General features: G+C 43.9%; 1 long non-coding RNA gene across 1 annotated transcript in view; it reads left to right on the top strand.

Annotated features, from left to right (window-relative positions):
- 4930447K03Rik (RIKEN cDNA 4930447K03 gene) overlaps window positions 1-13,372 on the top strand; it is a 29,118-nt gene extending 15,746 nt beyond the window's left edge. The window contains exons 3-5 of the long non-coding RNA NR_046184.1: window positions 2,072-2,297; window positions 8,498-8,606; window positions 12,873-13,372. This is a non-coding gene — a long non-coding RNA (RIKEN cDNA 4930447K03 gene). The remainder of the gene's footprint in view (window positions 1-2,071; window positions 2,298-8,497; window positions 8,607-12,872) is intronic.
- Window positions 13,373-14,578: the final 1,206 nt, after the last annotated feature.

The following is a 14,578-nucleotide window of genomic DNA, read 5'->3' as shown; positions in this document are numbered from 1 at the left end:
AAGAGCCAAAAACTGAAATTTGTACCACTATCCCCAGGAGAGCTCAGCTCTTATAAATGTTTATGATAGAGTAGATCTCTGTCTCCTCATCTTTAACTGGTCAAATTAGACAAAGAAAGTGAGCTGACTGGCTTACAGCATCCAGGGTCAACGCCTGGCTAGGATGCATCAGGGCAGGGCAGCCAGAGGGAGTTCACCAAGGAAAGGAGGAAGCCTGCCAACTCTTTGTCCTGGGTGACAAAGGAGCCAGAAGAATGCCACCCTGTTTATGCGTGGCCTCTTTCCCCATCTGCCTGCCTACCAGAGTGTTCTCTGACTGGTATATTCTTGCATGCACTGCCCTTTCCAGAGCACAAAGCCTGCCTGCATACCATGTCAAGTCTGGAGAATTTGCCAGTCAGTTCCACCGACTAGCTCCAGGTCCTGGCAGAAGATGGCTTTCCATACCTCAGATCCGAGCTTACTGCTCCCTATCCCAATGGGCCAGGACCACAGTGAGGTTCCTGCCTCTTGACCATGACCTGTGGCTGCTCTGCAGCTAGTAGTTGATATCTGAAATGGTAAGTGAAGATGTAATGCTGGTTCCCAGATGGGTCCTATGAATATTACCAGGGGTGAAGGATTTTAGCAATGTGCAGAAGTTTGAATTTCATTCACGTAGGTATCAGGAGGGCAAGTGTGTCTCTGGTTCTCTGTAGTGAGCTAGGGAAATGCTTTGGATAAATGAAGGCAGAAAGGCGAAGGTGGTCATGGCATGGATGGCTGCTACCTCTTCCTCCGACACACCTGGAGGGCAAATTCCTTAAGTTCCAGAGACCCAGATTGACTAAGGAAGTGCACAGTAAGCAAAGACCTGGTACAAGGCCAAACAGGATATGTGACACAGAGACGTGTTAGCCCTGTTCCCATCCTGCTCTGGGAACTGGAAAGGACACTTCAGAGCCTTTTCCCATGGGCAGGGTGATGGGTGTGGAGGGTGCTCTTTCTTTTCTTATGGGTTTCAAAGGGTTCCACGTCATGTGAATAAAGAGGACTCCTTCTTGGTCCCCCACAAAAATAAGGAGAGAAAAGGAAAACCAGGGTGTGAATAAAAATAGAAGTGAGCTCAGTGCTCTCACAAGCAAGGTTCTCAATGGATCTGGACCTTCAGTGAGTGGAAAGAGCTCATTTGCAATGGAATCCCACGATCAGGCTTCTGGGCTTTCTGTTTTCGCCACATTCACACCCCAACAAAGGACTGTGGCATCATCACTAAGGCAGGAAATGAGGGGGTGAGTAGACATTGGCTGCATTCCCCCTTCTTCTGAGTTCAGACAGACAGTCCTGGAGGCTGGGTGCTGGTTGCCTAGGAAACAGCTTGGATGTGAAACTAGAAAAAGCTCTATCAGCATCAGGAGATGCAATTACTGGTTTTTGTTTTGTTTTGTTTTGATTTTTTTCTTCCTTTCTTTCTGGTATTGTGTGATGCTAGGGGTGGGGAGGAACATTCCTTTAACGCTTCTGAGCCAATTTTTTTCACACATAAGGAGACAGGTTATATTCTACTCGCTCCCACTCCCCCTCTTTCCCCTTCCCCCTCCCCTTCCCCTTCCCCATCCCCCTCCCCCTCCCCCTTTCTCTCTCTCTCTCTCTCTCTCTCTCTCTCTCTCTCTCTCTCTCTCTCTCTCTCTCTCTCTCTCTCTCTCTCTCTCTCTCTCTCTCTCTCTCGCATCAAAACCGGTACTGAGCCTAGCAAACACTTGGCATGGCTTTCATCTCTTGTCTCCCACCCACACAGCCAGCTTGCTGCACTTAACAGGCACCAGCTGAATAATCAGGATGTGATAAGAAAATAGGTTGGTAGTGAGAACTTCATCTTTGTAACTTTCATGATAGTAAAAACTTAAGTTTCATGGTGCAGTGTTAGATTATCAATCGTTTGTAAACCAAAACATCACTAGAGATGCAAATGTGTCTAACCACTTCTGAAAAATATAGTTATTGTTTTCTGTTTGAATAAGCATAGCTACATAGTGGGGATGTATGCTGAAGTTTCTCGTTAGGTCACTCATTTTCCTCTACTTGTATTCAGACTCAAGTGAAATGGATGTGGAGTCAACAAACAGCAGGAGCCACCTGTCTGTGGAAGAGCAACGAGACTTTTAATACCACTGCGCTAACAGGAGAATTCAGACTCCACGTACAGATAATGCTGGACTACCCCTGCCACTCCCAAATTTAGCTCCCAGCCAGGGAACCATGTCTCACAAGGAGGAGCTCTTAGTCAACATGCACTGCAAAAGACTTAAAAATTTCAGGTCGGTTGTTTAACGAGCAAAGCAGGTGTTGTTTAGACTACCAGACTTCTGCTTCCAGGCTATGAGGCTATCATTTCACCAGCTGTGGGTAGCTGGAGCTAGTGGGTATACCTGAAGTGTTGTCTTCAGATAAAGAGGAGATGACTGGCCTTTGTCACCTTGATGGCCAAGACTGATCAGAGGAAAGGGAGTAGAGGGACTGTAGGCCTCAATGCGGGGCATCTATGAAAAGTTCCCTAGGATAGCAAATATCACAACAGGGGCTGCACAATTCAGTTCTTGACTTCCTCAGCCCTCTTTCTTCTAGTTTGCACCACTCTTTGTGTGTAGATCTTTGTCTTTCCCTGCAAGGAACTGGCTTGAGAAAATTAATTTCAAAGAAACTACACTCTGTACTTAGATTGTAAGATGTGATAGATGCCCCCATGACAGACCACCCCACCCCATGGAGAATTGTATCTGAAAGCCTGTTTTCAGTTATTTTCTTCAGGTAGTTGTTACATGATCGTGTTTCCCTCAGTTTTTTCCCCCAGTTCCTCTCTGCTCATCTCTTCCTATCAGTCTGGTGTTGAACCTTTCAGGTGATTCTTACTGCTTCTCTCCTGCTTCCCATCCTCTGTTCTTCTTACTCCACTTTCTACAAGACTTGTCTCACTTTTCTTTCAGTTTCTCCATTGAGTTTAGTTGATGTTAATACATTTTGTGGTTCCCAAGATCTTTTTAAAAAATTCTTTAGATTTTAGTTTTATTATTATTATTATTTGAGGCAGAGTCTCCCTCTATAGCTTAGGCGGTCTTAGAATTCATTATGTAGCTCAGACTTACCTTGAATTCACGGTAATCCTTCTGCCTCAGCTCTCTCAGAACTGAGATTACAAGTGTGAGCCCCCACACCAAGCCAATTTTCTACTCTTATTTCATGGACTCACTGTTTGGTCTAAAGATACTTATGAGGTTTTTAACTATTTTTCTTCTCCTTACATGATATCTGTATATCTCCTTTCTCTGTGTTTACTTGGGCCTCCTGGTAGAGTAAGTAAGGTTTAGTTGCCTCTCCATTTTTTGAGATCCACTTTTATTTTTGATCACATGTATGTGTATGTGTGTGTCAGTATGTGCATATGAGTGAAGATCCCCAAGGAGCCAGAGGTTTCAGATATCCTGAATCTAGAGTTACAGGTAGTTATGAGCTGAGTCCTGAGGACCAACTCTAACCTAAGAGCAATCAGGGCTTTTAACCTATAAGCCATCTCTCCAGCCCTATGAATGCTCATTAAAAAACATTTTAAAAAATATTTTATGTGTATTTTTTGTCTGCATGCATGCATGCATGTGTATCACACGACTGCCTGGTACCCACAGAGGCCAGAAGACATCAGATCCTCTGGAAGCAGAGCTCTAGTTGAAAGTCACTATGTAGCTACCAAGAATTGGGCTCTGGTCCTCTCAAAGAGCAAGAAAAGCTAAATGCTACATAATTTCTCCAGTTCTTAGAAAAGCTTTTAAAATTTATTTATTTATTTATTTATTTATTTATTTATTTATTTATGGAGAGAGTTGCATGTGCCATAGCCACATGTTGAGGTGAGAGAACAACTTGCAGAAGTTGGTTCTCTTCTCCTATCATGTGGGATCTGAGGGATTGAATTCCATTGGCCAGGTTTGGTGGTAAAGGTACCCGTACTTGGTGAGCAATCTTACTGACCCATGCCTATTCATATTTATAAGAGATGCACTAAAAAGATGATTGAGCTGGGCGTGGTGGCGCACGCCTTTAATCCCAGCACTCGGGAGGCAGAGGCAGGCGGATTTCTGAGTTCGAGGCCAGCCTGGTCTACAAAGTGAGTTCCAGGACAGCCAGAGCTATACAGAGAAACCCTGTCTCGAAATACCAAAAAAAAAAAAAAAAAAAGATTGAAATCTCTGAATCTGTTGTGTCACGGTCAAATCTTATATGTCTACTTGAGGATACTCCAGGTGCCTAGCTGTTCAGTCAATGCTTTACAATGTCTCTAGGTCCCCTAATTTCAATAATCATATTAACATCCACCAATTATTTAAATATGCTGTCTTCTTTCCTTATTGTAATAATTCTTTTCCCTCTGACTTGAGTTTTTCCCAGGCACTAGACAATTCAAACAGTCCACAAAAAGATATTACATGCAAAAAACCATAGCATAGGAAAAGGTTGCAACTCTTCCCACCAAAGCCTTCAAGAGGGCACAACATAGGAAATTCTGGGATTGGTAGCATCTGAAAAGGCTAAGCTGTAGTAGGCTGTGGGTGGATTGCTAGTGTCTAAGCCCACTGCCCAGGTCATCCCATAAGCTTGCCAGGATTTCTACTCTTCCCATGCTCTCCTTTGGAAAATGATAGAGAACATTACCAAAGCCACTGAGATTGCCAGATGGTTAGTTCTTAGCAATTGTCAGGACACAATCCTGACTTCCTGAAGGATACATGTGTTTATGCTCCCAGAGGTGATTGCTGTGTGTTCCCATAGACCCTGTTCATGGACCTGTGCAGCAGGTATCCAGACTACAAACAGGGGACTCTACTGAATTGCAACCTGTCTCTTAAACCCTCCCTTAAGAGACTTTCACTCCTCGAAAACCTCAAGTCTGGATTGTATGATCTCACTGAGATTTAGTATTTGTTTTTCTAGTTTTGGCATAAAAAACAAAAACCAAACCAAAACACAGCTCTCATCTTGAAGAGCTTATTCTGGAGCCATTCTGAGTGACCATGGCCCAGGAACAAAGATTTAGGTTTTCCTGAATTCCATGTTCCAATGTAGAAGCAATTTCACGAAGTTGCTATAGTTTTACAGAATAAAGAGAAATGATGAATCAAGTCAAGTTTGAAATACATTAACAGGTATACCAAAAAGACAGATACATCAGCACTGGGTTGGGGAGCTCTATAGGCCCAAGCTGCAATCTGATGATACTCTTAGCTCTTGAATTGTTGAAAACTAGTGTTCTGTTAAGTTAATAGATTCTAAGAGGCTCTTATTTATTACCACAAGTTGTCAGCTCAGATACAGAGGTGGGCAAAGGATGACCGTTCCAGAAGGCTAAAATAGTCCAAGATAAAGTAACTAGCCTCTGAACCTACAAAACTCCAATTTCTCCACTGTACCAAAATTCCAATTGGTCTACCAGTCTATGCAGACACAGCTTTTTTTTTTTTTTCAGGAATTTTCATTCACTCTAGCCTATTCTATGTTTATGTATGCTACCTTTCTTTTTCTGGGATAAAATACCATGAACTGAGGCATCTTAGAGAAGGAAGAAGGACTTGTGTAAACTTACAGTTCCAGAATGATAAGAGTCCTTCACTATCTGCACAGGAAGCCATGGCAGCAGATACACATGGTGTCTTGAGCAGAAAGCTGAGAGTTTAAATCTTGAGCAGAAAGTACAAAGCAGGGAGAGAACTAGAATTGGCAGGAGTCTTTCAGGACAGTGGTTCCCAACCTGTGGGTCATGACCCCTTTGAGGGTTGAATGACCCTTTAGAAGGGGTTGCCAAAGACCACTGGAAAATAAAGATATTTACATTATGATTCCTAACTAACAAATTATTGTCGTGAAATAATTTTTATCAAGTACAGCAACAAAAATAACTTTATGGTTGGGGGTCATCACAACACGAGGAATGGTATTAAAAGGTCACAGAATTAGAAAGGTTAAGAACCATTGCTTTAGACTCCCAATGCCCTCCTCCAGTGACATCCTTTAACAAGGTCACATTTTCTTAAGTGCCTCCTACATAGTGTCACCAACAAGTGTTCAAATACCTAAGCCATTGGGGACATTCTATTCAAACCACCACATTCTACCACCTGGCCTCATAGGTTCATGGCCATATTGTAACAGAAAATGCATTCTGTCTAACTTCAAAGTCCTGATAATCTTTTGTAGTTTCAGCATTGTTTAAAAGTCCAAAGTCTCTTTTGAAAGACTGCTACTTATAACCTTTTGTAAAATAAAAAAATCAAAGTAAATGCTGTAGGCATAATTTTTTTGAGACCTACTTTTAATAAGGGCCCAACCTCTCGCCATCTAGCCCACCACCCAACAGAGGTAGCTGAAGAGAAAAGTTATTAGGATATGGGGGAAGTGGACCTGTTCAGCAATAGTTCTTTGGGGGCAAGCTTGATCTTCTTGGGCAGCAGTTCAGTCCCATATCAAACACTAAATATGATTCAGCAGCTGCAGACCAGTCCTCTAGGCAGGTAGACACCAAGCACAAACCAGAAACTACAGTCCAGTCCTTTTAGCAAGCAGACATCAGGCACCAACCAGTAACTATAGTTCAATCCTGAAGAAACTGCCAGGCTCACCAACTGACTTGAGGTAAGGCCACTGAAGTGGCCAGTTGCCACAGGAACCTCTTGAGTTCTTTGGTGAGTTTCTCTCAATGGCAGCATTACCACAAGTTGAGCTCAACAACGCTATGTAAGTCAAACCAATGCGTGCATTTGGTGAATAGTGAGGCAGAGCAAACCAAAGCAAAGTTCAGCACTGTGTGTGGCGTCATATTTATACTCCTTCGACAAGAGTCCTTTCACATGCCTGCTCTATCTAAACATCCTTGCACCTGTGTCTGCTTCAGAAAAACAGTCTTTCATGTGTTTGCTTTTGCAAAACATTCTTTCACCTGTGCGCCCCAGCAAAATGTCATTTACGGCTTTACCTTCTCGCCTTTCTGCTTGTGATATGCAACTTTCTCTTGGTCTGGTCCCATTCTTTGTAAACAGCTCTCCTTGGCAGAAATCTCATGGCTTTAGCATCAACAACAGCTCTAACAGAGCCCAGGCTACATGCCCACAGCTTCACAAAATGACCTCCCAGAGTCTCCTATCCTTGCAGGGTCTTTACACATGTTTCCTGGCCCCTGTGGCTATCTGAAACCACAGAGGAAGACTCCACCACCCCTTTAGTGTTTCATCCTTCATGATTCTAAAGCTAAAACCATATGAAAGACACTGCCAAGTTCTGTTGCCTGCTTTGGATGGACCTTTGGAATGGGACGGACGTTGGAAGCAGGTTTTTAATCTACTTACTGGATAGGATGAGAAAATAGCTTAGATTCCCTTTTCACAAGTTGGAAGCTTATCTGAATAGCAAGACTGGACTCAGATACTTTAACTACTTTTCTGTTGCTGTGATAAAACACCATGACAGAGGCACCTTCTAGAAGGAAGAGTTTCTTTGGGTTTGTGGATCTGGAGGGATAAGAGTCCGTCACTGTCATTTGGCTGTGCTTCCAGGTACTCAGGTACATTCTGTCTGCCTGAACAGCTCCAACTCTGAAACTGATGACTAGAAAGAACTTGGTTCCCTGTGTGGGTGACCTGATTTTGCTATACCAATTTGCCACCCAGCCCCCCCCCCCCAATACCTACAATTCCTGCAAATCACTTCTAGTAAACAAACTTCACAACTGTTTGATTTTGGATGCTTACAGATTAATGAGCCTAGAGAACTTCTTGATTGCAATGGACTTTAAATGTAGGTCTGAATCTGTGTTTTGTTAGTAGCATTATGCCAATGAGGGCCTTAAATATATTCTGTTATAACATGATAGTCTTACTTCTGCTTATGAGGCAGCAAGTGGCACTAGGTAGCACTATAACTCTGAGCACCGTGGGGGTTTGTGTCAGGCATAGTATGGATGTGGGTGGGCACAGTACAAAAATGTCTTCCCCCACTCTTTTCCTGTTTGAAGTTCACAATAGAAGCTGCATCCTAATAATAGCCAGCTTCCTTCTCGGTTGCATTGTTCCTTCGGAGGCTCCTTCTCTCCACATTCATCCATTCTTCCAAGATTGGAAACAGAGGCCAGAATGTATGACAGATTAAATTTGTGTCACTCAGTGAGGTATTAGATCTGTGTTAGGAGCCTTTAATCCCCAAGTTACAAAAATTTACCCTAGCTTGGAGTGATAGAAAGCAGCTGCCTCTGCAGTTCTGGGAGATCCGCTGTACCCACTTCCTTCTGCAGGCTCCTCCCAGCCCTGCATCTGTGGTCATAATATGGCCGATGCACTGCGCATTCCTAAGACCCTCTGCAGCAGCAGCTGATGCCCAAATACATGGAGGCCAGCAGCCCACTAGGCTTTTGCCCTGCTGTCTGACAGAGACCTTTCTGATGACAGAGAGATTCTAAGCATGATTGGGATTGTCATTTCAGTTTTGGGATGTGATAATCGATGAACCTGGCATCGACCCCACTGGCAGTTACCATGGCGACAGTGACTTGCAGCTGGAGAGGATCAGTGTGTACTACAATGAAGCTGCTGGTAAGGGTTTGGATGTCAGTCTTGCTTTCCATACTGTCGCAGATGAAGCAGCCTACCAGCACGCAGATAAGAAGATGCTTTTTGCACACTCATTTAAAATGCCAGTCCCAACAAGAAAAAGCACTTTGAGTTCCTGAAGACCTCTGCATTCCTTGTGTCTCCATTTTCTTTTTCCTCCTTTGTCTCAATGCTAGGATTTCTGCAATGAATTCTTTTGCCACATTCATCTCCTTTCTCAAGCCCAATTGTAAGTCAGCTCTTGTCCCCACAGGCAACAAATATGTACCTCGGGCCATCCTAGTGGACCTAGAGCCGAGCACCATGGTGGGGTCAGGACCGTTTGGCCAGATCTTCAGGCCAGACAACTTTGTGTTTGGTATGTTGTCATGCTCCATGAGAGCTGGCCAAATGACTCACTCCCTTCCTAGCAGCCGTGGGCTTTACAGTTCTGTGTGCAGCATCCAGCTGAGCCTGTGTCCCACAGACCACAAGTCCTGGCCTAACCTAGGCAGCTGACAAGATCATGTCTGTGGTCACTCTTGACAGCTCAGAGGAGAGTGTGGGCCTGGTAGAGACTGTACAAGGCCTCTGTGAGGAGCAGCGTCTGGGAGGAAGGGAGGAAGTGGGAGGGGAGGAAGGGATGAAAGCCTTCAAAGATGGCATCACAGGCTGCAGGGGACTTCAAAGGACTTCTGATGCCAGGCAACCACTCCAGTGACCAAGGTGAAGCCCAAATGCTTGCAGCTGCCTTCTCTCTTCTTTAACTATATCTAATTAAGAGTATTTACAGAATGCTCTCTGTGATTATTTCCCTAAGCAGCTCCTTTCTCTCGAGTTGATTCTTTGTTTGAGACAGTCTTATATACCCCAGGATGTCCCTCTTGCCTCTATGTACCGGACTTATGGGACATGTGCCACCACATTCAGCAACTCAGTTTGATTCTAGGCTCCCCCACCCCCACTCGAGTCTTGCAAAGGTGATTTTAATTTTTAAACTAATATCTACAACCAGAACAGTTGAGGACCATGATGAAGTGCCATACCACACTGGACACATGTACACATTGTGTGATGCTTAAAACTGACCTAAGCATTCTCATCTCCAACATTTCCATATGGTAAAATATTAGAATCCTCTCAGCTTCCTGACATGGACAGACATTGTTGTTTCTATAGCAACAGCACAGCAGGGTTTTTACTCCCCTTGGCTGTAGCTTGGTAACTGCAATCAACATCTCCCCAACACTCAGGATCTCAGCCTTTCCGAAGGTCATTAAGCCATGGAAATGTTATCTTTAGAAACAAAAGTATACCTAAAAGATTATCTGAGGTATCCCAAGAATAGTCCCCACCTTGCCCATCATAATCTGAATGACAAAAGCCGGGATTCCTATGTGTGTCTGGTGTATTCTTTCTTCCCGACAAGCTGGAGCAGCACAGGAAATACCTTGGCAAAAGGCCACTACACAGAGAGCACTGACGGTGGCATCAGCTTAGGCATCATAAACTTTCCTACAGTGTCAGTCATCAATGACAAACCCTATAAAGCTGGTACCCTACCTTTCTGGGTACCAGCTGGTGGAGAACACAGGTGAAACTTATTGCATCACCGAGGCCCTGTATGACATCTGTCTGCTTCTGCACACTGAAGCTGACCACACCCATCTATGATGACCTCACCTATCCTGGTGTCAGTCACCATAAATAGGCTGACGGCCTGACTGCACTCCTCAAACCAGCTCAATGCAGACCTCGGCCTGATGGCTGTGAATATGATATCCTTTCTGCACCTTTGACCAGCAGTACAGTCAGCCATTCTTTGTCTGGAAATGCTGATGCTCCCTAGCAGAGGTCATGCTCTTCCTGTGATGCTGATTCTAACAGTAAAATAAGTGGGTGAGGGAGTTTAGACACCGGCACAGCTTTTGCTGAGGCCCTGGCATAATGATGCTGTCTTGTAACTGATGTGGTCAGAGCTGCCCAATGACAGCCCTTCCAATAGGGGCTATCAAAGAAGTGATAACAGCTTTGGGATATTCTGAGTCTAGGGCCTCCCTGGAGTAGAAGGGATTCAAAGCGCTGCTTCATGAGGGTCCTGGGAGGGTCTGAAATATTTAGGCCAGGAACACCAGGGACTGGAAGTACAGATGGAGAATAGGTATGACCTACGTGGCATTACATGTGTCCACAGATCAAAAAGGACTTCCTAACTAGTGTTTTTTTTTTAGCAATACAGTTAGACCTGCCGACTGTAGGTTCCTTTGACCCTTATTCTAGAACAAGGTGACAACCTTAACAAGTTCAATGGCTGTGAAGCTCATTCATCCAGCTAGCTGAGTTTCTTGGAAGAATTCCCATGCAGTGACAAGTTAGAACAAGCAAACTAACAAAAAAGTCCAGCTTGTCTACTTCTCACGTGGGACTCATGTGATGCTCTCTGGGCCCTCTTTCACATTCCCAGGGTTGAGTCCTTTGTTGGCCAAAGCCATCATCTGATATCTAGTACAGGCTTTCAGCTTCCTTATCTTCCTTGGTTCCATCTCCATGACCCTTCTTGGGCATCCTAGGCTCTAGACCATTCTCAACATCTCCTGTCAAGTCTCCCATTCCACATCATAGATGAAGTAAAGCTATATAACCCTCTATAACCATAGGTTCCCTGTCTGTAGATTGACTCAACCACAAGTAGAAACTATTTGAATGAAAAGTTGTATCTGTAGGGAGCATGCACAGACATTTTTCTTGTTACTCTCTGTAAGCACCACAGTATAAACAGCTATTTACATGACATTTACACTGCTTAGGTGCTATCACTCATCTAGAGATGATTTAAGGTACACAAAGGAGTGTGGAAGGTTCTAGGCATATATGATCTGCTTTATAGAAAGGATACATATTTACAGGTTTACGTAATACTTTCCCATGGGTATTGAAGGAAAATGGTGCTAGTTCTCTACTCCTGTGTATTGAGTCATTGCAAAATGAGTGGCTGAAAGTGACATAGTCGATTTACAGTCTCCAGGGAACAGAAACTCAGCAGTGAAGATGAGTCCTTCTCTTAGGAACACACAAAGGGAACCTACCTGTTCTACATTGTCTCAAGCTGAGGCTCATTTTACACACTTCTTCTGAGTGCCTTCTCGTCTCTGTGACTATCGACCAAAGGCTGCTCTTTATATCTGGAAGCTCCCTGGCCATTCCCCATGACATAGTAGCTCTTCCTTTAAAGTCAACAGGAGAACATCCTGAGCCTGATGGACCAGACTGAGCTGCTCTTCTGTCACCATCTACAGTCTTGTTTAGGGACCATTAGAGATAGCCTACCCAGGAATCCTTAAGGTCATCTCAGCAGTACCTATATTAGCATTTGAACAGCTGAAGAGGGGTTGTCATGGAATCTGCCTAATGCACATGGACTGAAGTAGATTGGAAACAGCATGGTCTTTGGATCCAAATAAACCAGATAAAGCTTATCACAGGGTAAATAATTTAGCTCATTAGTAAGCACCATACTTGTTTTGTTAAATGGCAAGGCTGACCTGGCTAATAAACTTTAGAGAATTCACATAGGTTTATTATATATATATATATATGTATGCCACAAAGTATTGGTAGCATTATATTAGTAGCAACATTAGGGGCTATGAAACACTGTTACATCTTGGTATCTAAGGGGATTGGTCCCAAGATCCCTGTGGATGCCAATAATATGGTCAAATACTTGCATATAACCTACATATTTCCTCCTGTTTACTGCCTATTGTCTCTAGATTAGTGATAAACCCTGACACAATGTCAAAGCTATGCAAATAGTTGTTTAGCATGACAAGAAAACTCTTTGCACATGCTCAGTACTGACACACCTTTCTTTTAATTTTGGATATATTTCATCCATGACTGGCTGATTTCATAAATGTGTTCTATGCAGACATAGGAGCTAACTATAGAACAAAAGCTTTAAAATCCATCTTATATCTGACATACGAAGACAGTGCTTAGGACTGTTTGGCACACCTGGCAATGAGGCATCTATAGTGACAGATGCAAAGGAGCGCCACTCCCAACTAATTAAGCATTTCTGGGATTTATCTTCCATAAAAAGGGACCGTAAGAACCAGGAATGATTTGGGGTTTCTCTGAAGATCCCAACTTCACAGTCAGGGAGGACTCTGGACAGATTTCTTAAAAAAAAAAAGAAAAAAAAATCTGAAGTGCTTTTGGCCCAATAAACAGTGTTGAAAAATTTATTTCAACATTCCTTTTTAGCTAAAGGAGATCCCTTGGAGTTTTGAAAGCACTTCCCCTGGATGTTCCTTGGATTCGGCTTCCTGTGCAGACTGCTCTTACAAAGGCAGCATAGACCACGGGAGGAACAGAAAGGCAGACACTGTTCGTGAATCAAAGGCTGATGAAGTACAGCAGTGTGGCTGGAAAAGGCCCACATGGAAGAGCACACAGGACAACCATTTCTGAGCCAGGCTTTCTTCCTCGTGCTTGGCAAATATTTGCTGCAAAACTCCCCTGCATGCGTTTAGCAATGGCAAAATTAGGCTCTGTTCAAATAACTGGCTTCCTTCCCTTTAGAAGAGAAGAAAATATTGATGTCAACCTCCCCGACTTGTTATTTGCCTTGAAAGTGAAAATGAACATATCTTGGGCTCTGGAACACTCTGGAAGAACTGAATAGTGTTCTTTCTACACTAGCTTGGCCCGGTGGACGGTAGCCACACCCAAATTCCTTGGCAAATAGATCTTGGCGAGATGTGAAAGCCAGTGTTCTGTGACTAGGTAATGAGGGAAACAAAGCTGCAAAGCAATGGGAACAAGGTCTACTGGGTTCTGGGTACCTCAGAGTTGGTCATTCTATTGCACTATGTGGTTCAAGGGGTTCCCTGGAGACCTACAGACCAAGGGACTTGTGTAGGGAGGAGTGTTCAAAAGATGTCTCAGCTTGCTGCTTATGAGTGCCACTGCCTTGTCACAACTACAGGCCACTGGTTTTTCTCATGGACCAAGAGTATGGATGGGGTCTTAGGGTTTTACTGCTGTGAACAGATAGTATGACCAAGACAACTCTTATAAGGACAACATTTAGTTGGGGCTGGCTTACATGTTCAGAGGTTCAGTCCATTATCATCAAGGCAGGAACATGGCAGCATCCAGGCAGGCATGGTGCAGGAGGAGCTGAGAGTTCTACATCTTCATTCTGCTAGCAGAATGCTGACTCCTAGGCAGCTAGGATGAGGGTTTTTTTTTTTTTTTTTTTTTTTAGCAAAGAATCCTTCACCACGTGTCCTTTCACGTGTTTTTTTCTTTTTAAATTAGGTATTTTCCTCGTTTACATTTTCAATGCTATCCCAAAGGTCCCCCATACCCACCTCCCCAATCCCCTACCCACCCACTCCCCCTTTTTGGCCCTGGCGTTCCCCTGTACTGGGGCATATAAAGTTTGCAAGTCCAATGGGCCTCTCTTTGCAGTGATGGCCGACTAGGCCATCTTTTGATACATATGCAGCTAAAGACAAGAGCTCCTGGGTACTGGTTAGTTCATATTGTTGTTCCACCTATAGGGTTGCAGTTCCCTTTAGCTCCTTGGGTAATTTCTCTAGCTCCTCCATTGGGGGCCGTGTGACCCATTCAATAGCTGACTGTGATCATCCACTTCTGTGTTTGCTAGGCCCCGACATAGTCTCACAAGAGACAGCTATATCTGGGTCCTTTCAGCAAAATCTTGCTAGTGTATGCAAGCCCACAGTGACACACCTACTCCAACAGGGCCACACCTTCTAGTGCCACTCTCTGGGTCAAGCATATACAAACCATCACATATGGTAAGAGGATGTACACATCAGAGCATGGGGAGCAGAGGATGGAAAGGGTTCAGTTAACTATACCAGTGGTTCTCAACCTGCTTAATGCTGCAACCCTTTAATACAGTTCCTCAGATTATGGTAACCCCAACCATAAGATTT

The sequence above is a fragment of the Mus musculus genome, chromosome 13, assembly GCF_000001635.26.
Source record: "Mus musculus strain C57BL/6J chromosome 13, GRCm38.p6 C57BL/6J".
In the NCBI taxonomy this organism is placed as follows: domain Eukaryota; kingdom Metazoa; phylum Chordata; class Mammalia; order Rodentia; family Muridae; genus Mus; species Mus musculus.
This window is presented reverse-complemented; position numbering and strand designations above follow the sequence as displayed.